The sequence below is a fragment of the Pteropus vampyrus genome, unplaced genomic scaffold (assembly GCF_000151845.1).
Source record: "Pteropus vampyrus isolate Shadow unplaced genomic scaffold, Pvam_2.0 Scaffold31, whole genome shotgun sequence".
NCBI lineage: Eukaryota > Metazoa > Chordata > Mammalia > Chiroptera > Pteropodidae > Pteropus > Pteropus vampyrus.
The window spans coordinates 10,909,078-10,921,312 of record NW_011888812.1 but is presented as its reverse complement, the minus strand read 5'-3'; the positions used below and the strand labels follow the sequence as shown (position 1 = coordinate 10,921,312).

Genomic DNA, 12,235 nt, shown 5'->3' with positions numbered 1-12,235 from the left:
TTAACCAAAGTGAGCCAGGTGCATGTCTCAAATGCTAAACAGATGCCCTTCTGCTTTCACTCATTGGAAGAAATATAATGCAACGTAGAGGTCTCCTTAGGCCTTATCTTTAGAAATAATAAATTGCATGCAAGTGAACACCCTGGAGCAATCTAATTCTATCCAGCACCTTCTAGCTGACAGGCAATGTGGCTCCCAGGGGAGAAATCAAAGAGCTGAGTAAACCTGAAGAGACAATAGTTCCCTGAATCCCCTTTTTCAATCCATTCTAGATGGATGATATAAATCATGTGCCTATAAAAGAAAAGAGAAGAGTATGTTTCCTGGGAAACCTCAGCACAGGCAATCTGAGACAACAGTTAAAACCATGGGTTCTAGAATCAATAAAGCCCAGGTTTAAGTCCTTGCTCTGTCATTTACTAGTTGTCTTTATGACCTTGGACAAGTGACCTAAGCTTCAGTTTCCTCATCTGTCAAATGAGCATAATAATGATTATGTATTTCATAGGGTTATTTTCATAATTGAACAAAATAGTACAAATGTTTAACACATAGTAAGCATTCAATAAGTGGTACTAGAGGGAAAATGAGGACAGATCAATGACACTGGATCCACAATCGTGGCTCTCCCCTCGCCATGGTACTTCATCTATGCTTCTTCTTTGTCTCTCATCACTTTCCCTTCCATTTTGGCCATCCACATTACTTCCTGCTCTAGACATGTCAATCACAGTGCCAGCCATACCCACAGCCCCTTGCTGAGGTCCACTACCCTCTCCCCCATTTGATAGGGGTAGTTGTAGCTCTTTAAGCAAATCATCGTAATAAAATACTATGTATTAGTTATTCCACCGCTATAGAATATAGGGCAAGGAAAGGCCATCTCAATTCTGTAATGCAGATGGTACAAGAAACCAGAAAAGCTACATGAAACCTATCAACAAGCTGTGACAACACAAAAAGTACCTGTGGAAGCTCAGCCTGCAAATACAAAGCATACTCAGAAAAGAAGAAAAGAAAGGAGAAAGGAAAGGAGGGAGGTTTGAAAACATTTACCTTTTACTTATTATTTTTAATATTTTTATTTGTTTTATCTTTTATTTATTAGAAACTGACAGGGGCATTGTCTATGAGATCATGAGGTGAGGACCATAAGCCTGGGAAGAAGTTTTATCTTTCCCTTTTTTACAGTTGAGGAAACTACAGCTCTGAGAGGGTAAGTGATTTACCCAGAGTCACACAGCTCGTTAGAGAAAAGTTCAAATTTCAACAGATACGTGTGTTTTGTGCCATCTCTTTCAAAAGTATGTTGCTAGCAATCTCTATAAATAGCTCCTGAAGTTTGCTGAATGTAAGGCTCATGAGTCAACACCACAGGCTATTTTGTAAAGTGGTAAATTTCATCATCATCCATTTGCATTGTGGCAATGTACCTAAAGAAAATATTTTATCTTCTCTGTCATCTAATCTTTAACATGCATCTTTTAAGGTCATAAGCTGCTGGCCTAAAGGAACCATCCAAAAACTGGAGGCATGGTGCTCTTCCAGCTTCGGCTTGTGTGTGGGTACTCTCCCTCTCTCCTTCATTCATGCAGTCTTTAACAAATGACAAAATCTTACTCTAAAATCTTGCCTCTGTGGTCTTATTTTTCCACATCCTTCTCCTCTTTCCAGCCCAGCTGACATTGCTGTAGTTCAGATCTTTAGATTATTGCAATAAACTCCAATGGCTCCCTACCTGCATCCTCTCTCCATTCCAATCTATTTTGTACACACTGCTGATTAATATATCCCCAACGCTACTCATACCACAGCACTTAAATACTTCCAATATTTCCCATTGCCTATAGAAAAGAGCCTCTTAGGCCCCATTCAGGACCCTCAACGATCTCTTTCTAATTTGCCTTTCCAATTTTGACATCCCTGCTCCAGTGCTCCCAGTAAGTTGTATTTTTCACTATTGTTCTCTACTCTCCCATATTTTCTCAAAACGGTATGTCCACAGCCCAGCGTCTCTCTCTCTCTCTCTCTCTCTCTCTCTTTCTCTCTCTCTCTCTCTCTTTCAATTTTCCCCCTCCCCCTCTTCCTCCCTCCTAGTTCTACTTCCTCAGTGAGGGTTCTCTTTGCAGAAGTCTCTCCCCTTGCGCCTGTAAGATAATTGCCAGTGGTTTCTAAGGCCACATGCTTTCAGGATCACAGTCAGCAGAAAAGAAAAATGTCTGTTTCCTGGTAGATCTCATTGTCCCTGACTGGCCCGACTTTGCTCATACACCCATCCTTGAATTATTGCTTGTAGCCATGGGATGAGATTGGCTGCTTTAGAAACTCTCTGAATTACCCAGTCATGAGGTTTGGGAAAAACTGACCCCCACCTTCAAGTTCAGGGATAGACCCTAACTGACTGAGGATAGTAGATGCTCTGGAGACTCTTTCTTCCATGAAGCTTTTCTCTTACTACCCTAGCTAGGAAGGAAATTCTTTCTCATCTGAACATGTGAAGCTCTTTATCAGCATTTCTTCTAATGAAGTGACTGCTGTCTACTCTGTATTAAAGCTCTCCATCTTACCTCTGTGTCCTGGACATCAATCATGGTGCATACCACATCTACAGTCTCCTCTCAGAAATGGCCCTGTCCACAGCCCCTGGCTAAGCAGCCAGCTCTGGGTTACTTCGTATGACCATATCCACCCTGTTTCCCTGCTGGTCGTGCTGATTACGTCTGGGCTGAGCACTTGACCCAAAGACAGGCAACCATAGGCTGGCCAGCAGCTTCCGAGTAGTCCAAAATGATCATTTCTACCCAGAGACCTCAGTGATCGGCCTTGAAGGCTCTGAGCGAGCTGCAACGGGGAGGCAGAAGCCACAACACAAGGAAAAGACACAGAGGGTAGAGAAGGAACACTATTATCCTCAAGAATAAGGAAGTAGAGACTCAGAGAAACAGCTAACTTGCCAACAGGTACTCTAAGTGTAAAGCTGACTCCCCCAACCAGCACTCCATATTCTCAAATTGTTTCTAAAGCAACTGTTTTACATTCGATACAGACAAATTCTTATTATACAAGCTAACAGAGGGAAATGTGAATAGGGAATGAACAAAAAGGACATTGTTGGTGGCTCCTTTCCCTGGGATGGGCACTCAGGACTTCTCTCCCTGTCCATTGGTCTTTTGGTCACTCCTTCCAAGACCGTCCAGGAACCTTTCCCCACTTCATACCTTGATCAGATAGTTTTCATCTACTCTCAGCCACGATGAGAAGGCAAAGCCCTGGAAGAAAGCCATTGCAGAGAGCCCTGTGGGGGAGGCTACCCATCCCACAATAATTTCTCCCTTCTTAAGACGTCCCCCACACCCACCCACCCATAGGTCCCAGTAGCACTGTGCTAGATACTTTCTTTTACGTGGATTCATTTTATTCTGTCAACAACCTTGAGATATGAAACTAAGATTAAGTCAACCATGCAAGGCCGTGGTTCTCTAACATGTACAGTCACGACTGACTGACTTCAAAGCTCTTTCCATTGTTCACTGCTGCCTCCAAAACGGAAAGACAAATGGAGTTATTCTATTTGCCTTAGGACACAAGCATTCTAAGGTTTTTGCTTCATTTTCTTTTTATCGGCATTCATAACGGTATTCATAACAGATTATTATCTTTAGCCTTTCTTTTGGCCATGACACATCTGTAAAACACCAAATAAACCCTCGACTTGCTTAACAAGCCAGTATCATGAGTCTGAGGAGTTCATGCACATGGCCAGGTCCAACTAACCATGGGATACAGTGTTGAAACAAGCGGCTATCCCGGGGTACTCAGTCAGACGGCTTGGGGTTCTCTTGTGATGAGGATATTACTGATGAGAAATTTATAAAGCCCTGAGCCAAAACCTTTCCGCAAAAATGGAACACTTCCAACATATTTGAGTGGAGTTGAAAACGTATATGTAAGATCCTGATGGGAGCTCTTCTCCGCAGATCCGAAGTTGTGTAGGCAGGTTGGTCCAAAAACACTCCCTAAATGTAGCTAAAAATTAAGTGATCCACATCCTAGTTTCAAATCATTCACCAGGGGCTTCTATTGCTTCAGTCTATCCAGATAATACCACCTCGATTTGAATATTTTATCTATTTCATTTGCAAAGTCAATACACTTATTCTGAGTGCCCATATGTGGCAGGTGCTACAGATCCAGTGGTGAATAAGCACCATCTCTTCCATTAAGGAGCTTTAGTCGTTAACTCAGAAGGCGTTTCTGCAATTCCAGTTTAGCCCTAAGGAGAGCTTCTTTCTGCTGATGCACTATTATTACAATGCTGGTGCAGACAGGGCCAGCACTAGCCCAAATAGCACTGTTGTACTGTTGGAAAAGGCATCTGTCCTCTAGACTGTCAGAGGTCAATATCAGGGCTCACAATTTGGTGAGTCAGGCAAGCTTTTAGCCCCACTTACCCCTCACGCTGAGCTCCTTCGTACAGTGAACAACCTGCTCACTATATGTGCCAACTCTGGGCGCAGGAAACTTGGAGATGAACGAGACATGATCTCTGCCCTTGAAGAGCTCATTTGGTCAAGGAAAGAAAGAAGGAAACACATACAATTTCCTATAAGCAACATAATAAAGTTATGTTTAAATATTATGAGAGAGAGCAGCGAGAGGGAGATGTGATCAGAGATAATGAGGCATGAAAACATGTGGCCAGTTTAGGGAAGACTGAATGTGCTTGGGCAGAATGGAATAATAGCTTTATTTTTCTACACCAGTGGTTCCCACGCCTGGAAAGTCATCAGAATCACTTGAGGAGCCCTTAGAAAATGAGGAAATTCTGCCACTTGCAGCAACATGTATGGACCTTGAGGGCATTACACTAAGTGAAATAAATCAGACAAATACTGTATGATCTCACTTATATGTGGAATCTTTTTTTAAAAAGAGAGTGAGAGAGAGAGATCAGATTTGTGGATACCAGAGGGGCAGGGGCCAGTTACACGAACTTCCAGTTACAAAAATTTATTTAAATACTAGGAATGTAATGTAGCTCACGATGACTATTATTAACACTCTTGTATGATTTATAGGAAAGTTGTTAAGAGCAAATCCTAAGAGTTCTCATCACAGAGAAAATACATATATATAACATGTATCTATATGAGATAATGGATGTTAACTATATTGTGGTAATTAGTTCACAATATAAGTAAGTCAAATCATTATTCTGTACACTAAACTTACATTGTGCTGTTTGTCAGTTATATTTCAATAAAACCGGGAGAAAACAAGTAATAATTTAAAACTAAACAAACAAACAAAAAACAGAATAAAGAAATTACAGATTCCTGTCTGCGACACCCCCGCTAGTGGTGTGGAGCCTAAGAATCTGCATCATAAAGAGTTCCCCCACATAATTCCGGTGATTTGCTGGTTAGGAACCACAGGTGTGAACCAAGCCCCCACCCAGCCTCTACTCACCACCTAGTACCCAGTTTCTCTTGGTGAAATAATAGTGCTCAGAACTTTCTCCCTACAATAAAAAGGAAATGAAAGTTCTGTGGTCGCTAGAGCTGACTGCCCACGTGAGATTTCAATTCTGCTTTAGAAAGAGAAAAGGCCTCTGAGACCCAAGGTAGCCGACTCATCCAACGGGTGGCTACATGGGGCTGTGTGAGCACCATCCATCCACTAAGATGGCCACTGCAAAGGTGTAGGCAGAGGGAAGGGGGCAGCCTGGCCAAGAGAGTGGCCCATGAACAGGAGTCCTAATGACAAATCCTTCTTGCACCTGTGCCCACACCCACCGAAGGACTCCTCCTTCGTAACCTCCTTGGTTATGACCTATGGATTTGGGGAATTTGGTGCTGGGTACTGAACTGGAAGATGAAGTATGTTCCTAGGACACCAGCAAGGCAGGCGCACACACGAACATGCACACACAAGAATGAAAAGAAAAGAGCTTGATATATTTTTTTAAAAGCTCTGATTTTTTCCATGGAAAAAATATTTTACCTTTGGTTTATTTATTATATATTGTTCTTAGATAGAATTACTTGTGGGAGTGGAAGTGAACACAATTTTTTTTTTTTTGCCTTTTTTTTTTTGTAATTAATAAACTTTACTTTTTAGGGCGCTTTTAGGTTCACGGCACAATGGAGCAGAGGTACAGAGAGTTCCCATATACCCTGGTCCTCACACAATCATAACCTCTCCCACTATCAACATCTCTGAATCATTTGTTACAATCGATGAATCTTCATCGCTATACTTTAGGGCTCACTCTTGGTGTTGTACATTCTGTGAGTTTGGAGAGATGTAAGATGACATGTATCCACCAGTGCACAGTTTAGTTTCACTACCTTAAAAGTCCTCGGTGCTCTGCCTATTTACTCCCCTATCCCCGCAACCAACCCCTGGCAACCATTAATCTTTTTGCGGTCTTTATAGTTTTGTCTTTTCCAGAATGTTGCATAGTTAGAATCATACAGTACGTAGGCTTTTCAGGTTGGCTTCTTTCACTTAGTAATATATATTTAAGTTTCCTCTATGTCTTTTCATGGTTTGCTAGCTCGTTTCTTTCAGAGCTGAACAATATTCCATTGTCTCGATGGACCACAGTTTGTTTATCCATTCACCTATTGAAGGATATCTTAGTTGCCTCTAAGTTCTGACAGTTATGAACAAAACTGTTATAAACATCTGTGTGCAGATTTTTGTGTGGACATAAGTTTTCAATTCATTTGGGTAAATACTATGAAGTATGCCTGTGGGATTGCATAGTAAGAATATGTTTAGTTTTGTAGGAAAATGCCAAACTGTCTTTCAATGTGGCTGTACCAGTTCACATTCTCACTAGCAAAGGATGAGAATTCCTTTTGCTCCACATGCTTCCCAGCGTTTGGTGTTGTCAGTGTTTTGGATTTGGGCTAGTGATATCTCTTTGATGTTTTACTTTGCAATTTCCTAATGACATATGTTACTGAACATCATTTCATATGCTTACTTGCCATCTATATATCTTCTTTGATGAAGTTCCACTTTATTGATTTTTAGACCTTTTCTAATCTATGCATACAATGCTATAAATTTCCCTCTAAACACTGCTTTCATTGCATACCACAAATTCTGATAAGTTGTGTTTTCATTTTCATTTAGTTCAAAATATTTGTTAATTTCTCTTGAGATTTCTTCTTTGACCATGTGTTATTTATTTAGATGTATGTTATAGTCTGAAAGTAGATCATATATGATTTATATTTCTTGAATTTGTTAAGATGTGTTTTATGGCCCAGAATGTGGTCTCTTTGGGTGAATGTTCCATGTGAACTTAAGAAGAATGTGTGCTCTCCTATTGTTGAAGTAGTCTATAAATGTCAATTACATCTGGTTGACTGGTGGTGCTGTTGAGTTCAACTATGTCCTTACTGAATTTCTGCCTGCCGGATCTATACATTTCTGATAGAGGGATGTTAAACTCTCGAACTATAATAGTGGATCCATCTGTTTCTCCTTGAAGTTCTATCAGTTTTTGCCTGGTATATTTTGGTACTCTTTTCTTAAGTGCATACACATTAAGGATTGCTTGTCTTCCTTCAGCATTGACCCCTTTATCATTACATAATGCCCTTCTTCCTATTCACTTTCCTTGCACTGAAGTCTGCTCTGTCTGAAACTAAGAGAGCTGCTCTCACTTTCTTTTGACTAGTGTTAGCATAATATGTCTTTCTCCATCCCTTTACTTTTAATCTATATGTTTCTTTACATTTAAAATGGGTTTCTTGTCTACAGCCATGCCCCCCTGAACGTGCCCGATCTCGTCTGATCTCGGAAGCTAAGCAGGGTGGGGCCTAGTTAGTACTTATGGGAGACCACCTAGGAAGACCAGGTGCTGTAGGCGTTAAAAAAATAAAATAAAATGGGTTTCTTATTGATAACAGATACTTAAGTCTTGCTTTTCATTCATTCTGACAATCTCTGTGTTTTGATTGGTGTATTTAGACGATTGATGTTTAAGGTGACCAGTGATATAGTTGGATTATTAGGTACCATATTTGTTACTGTTGTCTGTTTGTTGCTTTTGTTCTTTATTCCTGTTTTTTTTTCTTCCACACTTTTTCTGCCTTCTATGGTTTTTACTACGCATTTTATATTTCCCTTTTCTCTCCCTTTTTAGCATATCGGTTATACTTTTAAACTTTTTTTAGTGGTTTCCCTAGAGTTTGCAATACACATTTATAACTAATCCAAGTCCACCTTCAAATAAGACTATGTCACTTCAGAGGTAATGCAAATCCCTTATAAAAATAAAATATTTCTAATTCCTTCCTCCTACCTCTTGTATCATTGCTGTCATTCACTTCACTCATACGTAAGCATACATAAGCATATGTAGATACATAAGCATAATCAAATACAGTATTGCTATTATTATTTTTAAACAAAATATTATCTGTTAGATCACTTAAGAATTTAAAAAATAACTGTTTTCATTCTACCTTCACTTATTCATTCTCCAAAATTTTTCCTTTCTTTGTATGGATCCAAGATTCTCACCCATATCATTTTCATGGTTCTATGATTAGATCTCAGTCCTTCTGGTGAGCCTCTGCCCCTGGACCAGCAACTTCACCAATGCATCTGTTTTTCCTCCACCTTAGGTGGCACCAGATGCTTAGATGGTCTGGAGTTATGTATTTCCCTTTCCCCACATGGAAGTCCAGATGGGGCTGGAATTGGGTACTTCCCCTTTCCTCAGTTAGGTTAGGCTCTGATTAAACCCTAGTAGGTTAAGTTCTGGTGGTTTCTCCTGAGGGCAGGCCTTGTTAAAAAACAAACAAACAAACAAACAAAAAATCAGAATGCTCTGGCATATTTCAAAATTGTTTTTTTTCACCTCCACCTGCTGGAAGTATGAGTATTTTTCTCCTGTGTTCACTGGGAGGACCTGGTAGAAGTCCTGCAGGTAGAACTCATAAAAGTATGGGAGCCCCCCAATGACTGGATTCCCCCCGAGTTCTTACCTCTCAGAGTCGCCCACACTGAGCCTCCAGCAATTTGTCAATTGCAGTTCAGGTTTTCCTACTCTACCATTGAGTCCCATGGAGGTTTCTATACCTGAAGATCGTGATTCTCTGTATCCGCCTGCATACATCTGTCTTTACAATTTGGGGGGCAGCAGTTTGCCCTGTTACCTCGCTTTTCCGATGGATCTAAGAAAAATTTCAACTTTTTATTTCATTCAGCTTTTTATTTGTTGTTAAGACAGAGCAGCAATTTCTAAGCTCCTTACACGCCGGATAGGAAACTGGAGGTGCCTCGTCATAATTTTTTCAGTGCTTAGGGTCTCTCAAAGGTCTTGCACTGCCCTGGGAGAACTGAATTTCAATTAATACTTATCCAGCACTGTCTATGAGCCAGATGTCTGTTAAGTCCTGTGAAAATGAATAAATAAAAATCTCATTTAAAATGGAGTTCAGAGCCTAGAAGAAGAGAGAACTTTCATGCACTAATCTCTCAATGCACACCACTGACCCCAACAGGAAGAAATTGTACCTTGCATCTCCGACAGGAAGTGATACTGCTATAAGACCTCAGCAAGAAGAGAAGATTCCTCCTCGCCCAGTAACAGCTCAACCAATGGGAGACTGCCACAATTCGGCCAATGAAAGGTCACTATACTTCGAATTTTCAGGTCCTTCAATGGACTCTTGGCTTACAACAGCACCTCCCAAGTTCATAAAAGAGATTTCTCTCCTTTGTTTCTCCGGACTTGTATGTGGTACGCCATGAGACTGCATGTTCTGAATTGCAATTCTTTGTTGTTCCCAAATATACCCATTTTGCTGGAGAAATATCTGACTATATTTTTATAAGGTCAACAACATTTTCACACTCATTATTTCCTTAAGCGCTCACAACAGCCCTGAAGTGGGTATTACAATTATCCCCAATTTTATAGATGAAGAAGCTGATACTCAAAAAAATGTAAATGACTCGACGAGATTACTCAAGTAGAAAGTAGTAAAACTAAGATTAAAACCTGGTCTTCTAACTCCAAGGCTAAGGAGACTTAACTTTAGAAAATGAAAAGTCTCCAGTGATTTGCTACTCCACCTCCTCCTCTCAAGGACCTTCACTCATGTTTGAGTTGGCATGAAGGTGAGGACATTTGGGAAGCTGAGGCCCACCCTCTGAATCAATGCTGTAGCAGAGGTTTGAGCATCCATATGGCCAGTGCGGTTCATGTTTATTCTGACCTCCCAAAATGTACTGCCAGAATTAGCAGACAACTATCACAGTCCAATTTCAAAAGCAGTTCTTCCATTTTATGTCTAGATCAGATGTCTATGGATCTTGACCAAGGTCTACGAATTCCTCAAGGATCCTCTGGGGCTTCAAGAGGCTTGTGAATCTATTGCAACCATGTTTCATTTTGTAGCTGTGAGAAAAATATGAATTTTTCTAAGGAAAGGGTTTATATTTTTCATTAAATTCTCAAAAAGTTCTCCAATGCAAACAAGGTTAAAAGATAATTAATATAGACTTTATCCCAAAAGAATATGTTTTAAATTTTCTACCCCTGGACCAGGGAGAGAACCAGATACAAAGAAGAAATGCAGCAGTTCATATCAGGAAATAATAATCACACTAATACTTCGGTAATTACTTTTTTCCTCTGTGCTGATCGAGACATAGATCTGGCTTTGGTGAAATCAAAAAAAAAAAAAACCTCAACGATTTGTGCTGAGACCAAGAGGATGCATCTGTTTCCTGAATCAACCAGATCAAATGAGCACTGCATCAAATGCTGCCTGTGCTGAAACTATTCTCTTCCAGAGAAAGACGAAGCAGTTACGCTCAGAGGGGCGGGGCGGGGGGGAGAGTAAAATAAGAATTATAGGCAAAATAAGAATTATAATCTCTACTTTAGAGTAATGTCGATGGATTTTTCATCATGGCACCTTCTCCAAACTAAAGCTCACTCCTCGCAGGTATTATTGGTAAAGTGCCTAAAAGTAACTTTACTCTCCGAAATCTTTATACGATGAAGGCTTCGGATCAATGTGTCTGATTTATTTCTGCACACGCTGCTTTGTATCTTAGCGTCCACTCCTGCGTCTTTCCCAGTCTTCCCCATGCCTGTTGTGATCCCGTCGTGCTTAATTCTTCGCCATGCTCTGTTGCCTCTACACTTTTGCATGTGCTTTTCCTTCTGTGTTTGCTTTTCCCTCTGCTTAAAACACCGTTCACTCCTTTGTTTTCCTGGCTATCTCCTCCTCAGCCCAATAGACATCTCTTCTAAGGAGCATCCTTCAACTCCTTAGGAAGAATTGTCTGTCCTTGACGTCTCGATGCTATACTATACTGTGCCTACCCTTATCCTAATAGCCAGTACATCCTTCCACTCTCAGCTCCTCGAGGGCAGGATCCATGTCTTTCACCGGGGATCTCTAAATGTACCTGACACCTAATAGGCTTTTACTGAATATGTGTAAAATGAACGAGTGGTTATTTTCCCAGTACTTAGATAAGGAGCATTAAGTAATAGACTCTTGTGCAACTATTCTGCTGTTGAAAGTAATAGAAATAATCTCTCTTCCTTTTTTTTTCTTCTTCTTGGAACCTGGGTATTTTAGAATTACTGACCTCTCAATATCAAAAAGCTCAATTTAACACCCCTGTCCATATCAAAGGGGCTTTAAGAAAAGATAAATAATCTGATTTATTATAAGAAAACAGATTATGTAATACATTAAAAACAAAAGGAAACCTCAAAAATCCGTTTCCTTTTTCTGAGGCTATTATTGTGGTGTCCTCAGAAATGGCCATCGTTGACCTTTCTTTGAAATCTGCTGCATGTGATATATACATTGCTTTAACTATCTAGTTTTCCAGGAGGCTGAATCAGGGCTACTTATTTTATTATAGTAATGTTCAACTCCAAGTCTGAGAAATGTGGTTACAAAACAGAGAGTCTACATAAAGCTTTTAATATTCTTCCTCTAGAAAAAGTAATGTGTGGATAGAAAAAAGAAAACAGACCAGAGGTCAGTGTCTTTAGTCATTACATCTGACTGAGAAGACCTGAGCTCCTTCTCTGCTTGCTTAATGTGCTCGAGGAAAATTAATCAAGTCACATGCAAAAAGAAATACTACTTTAATATCAGAAATGGGATTTGAAATAAATCCAAATTCTTAAAGAATAGAATGGCTGCTTTCTTTCCAGGAAACAGTAGCTGCACCA

At 40.1% G+C, this 12,235-nt stretch overlaps 1 pseudogene; it reads left to right on the top strand.

Annotated features, from left to right (window-relative positions):
- Window positions 1-7,771: 7,771 nt before the first annotated feature.
- Window positions 7,772-7,888, top strand: LOC111737838 (annotated as a pseudogene).
- Window positions 7,889-12,235: the final 4,347 nt, after the last annotated feature.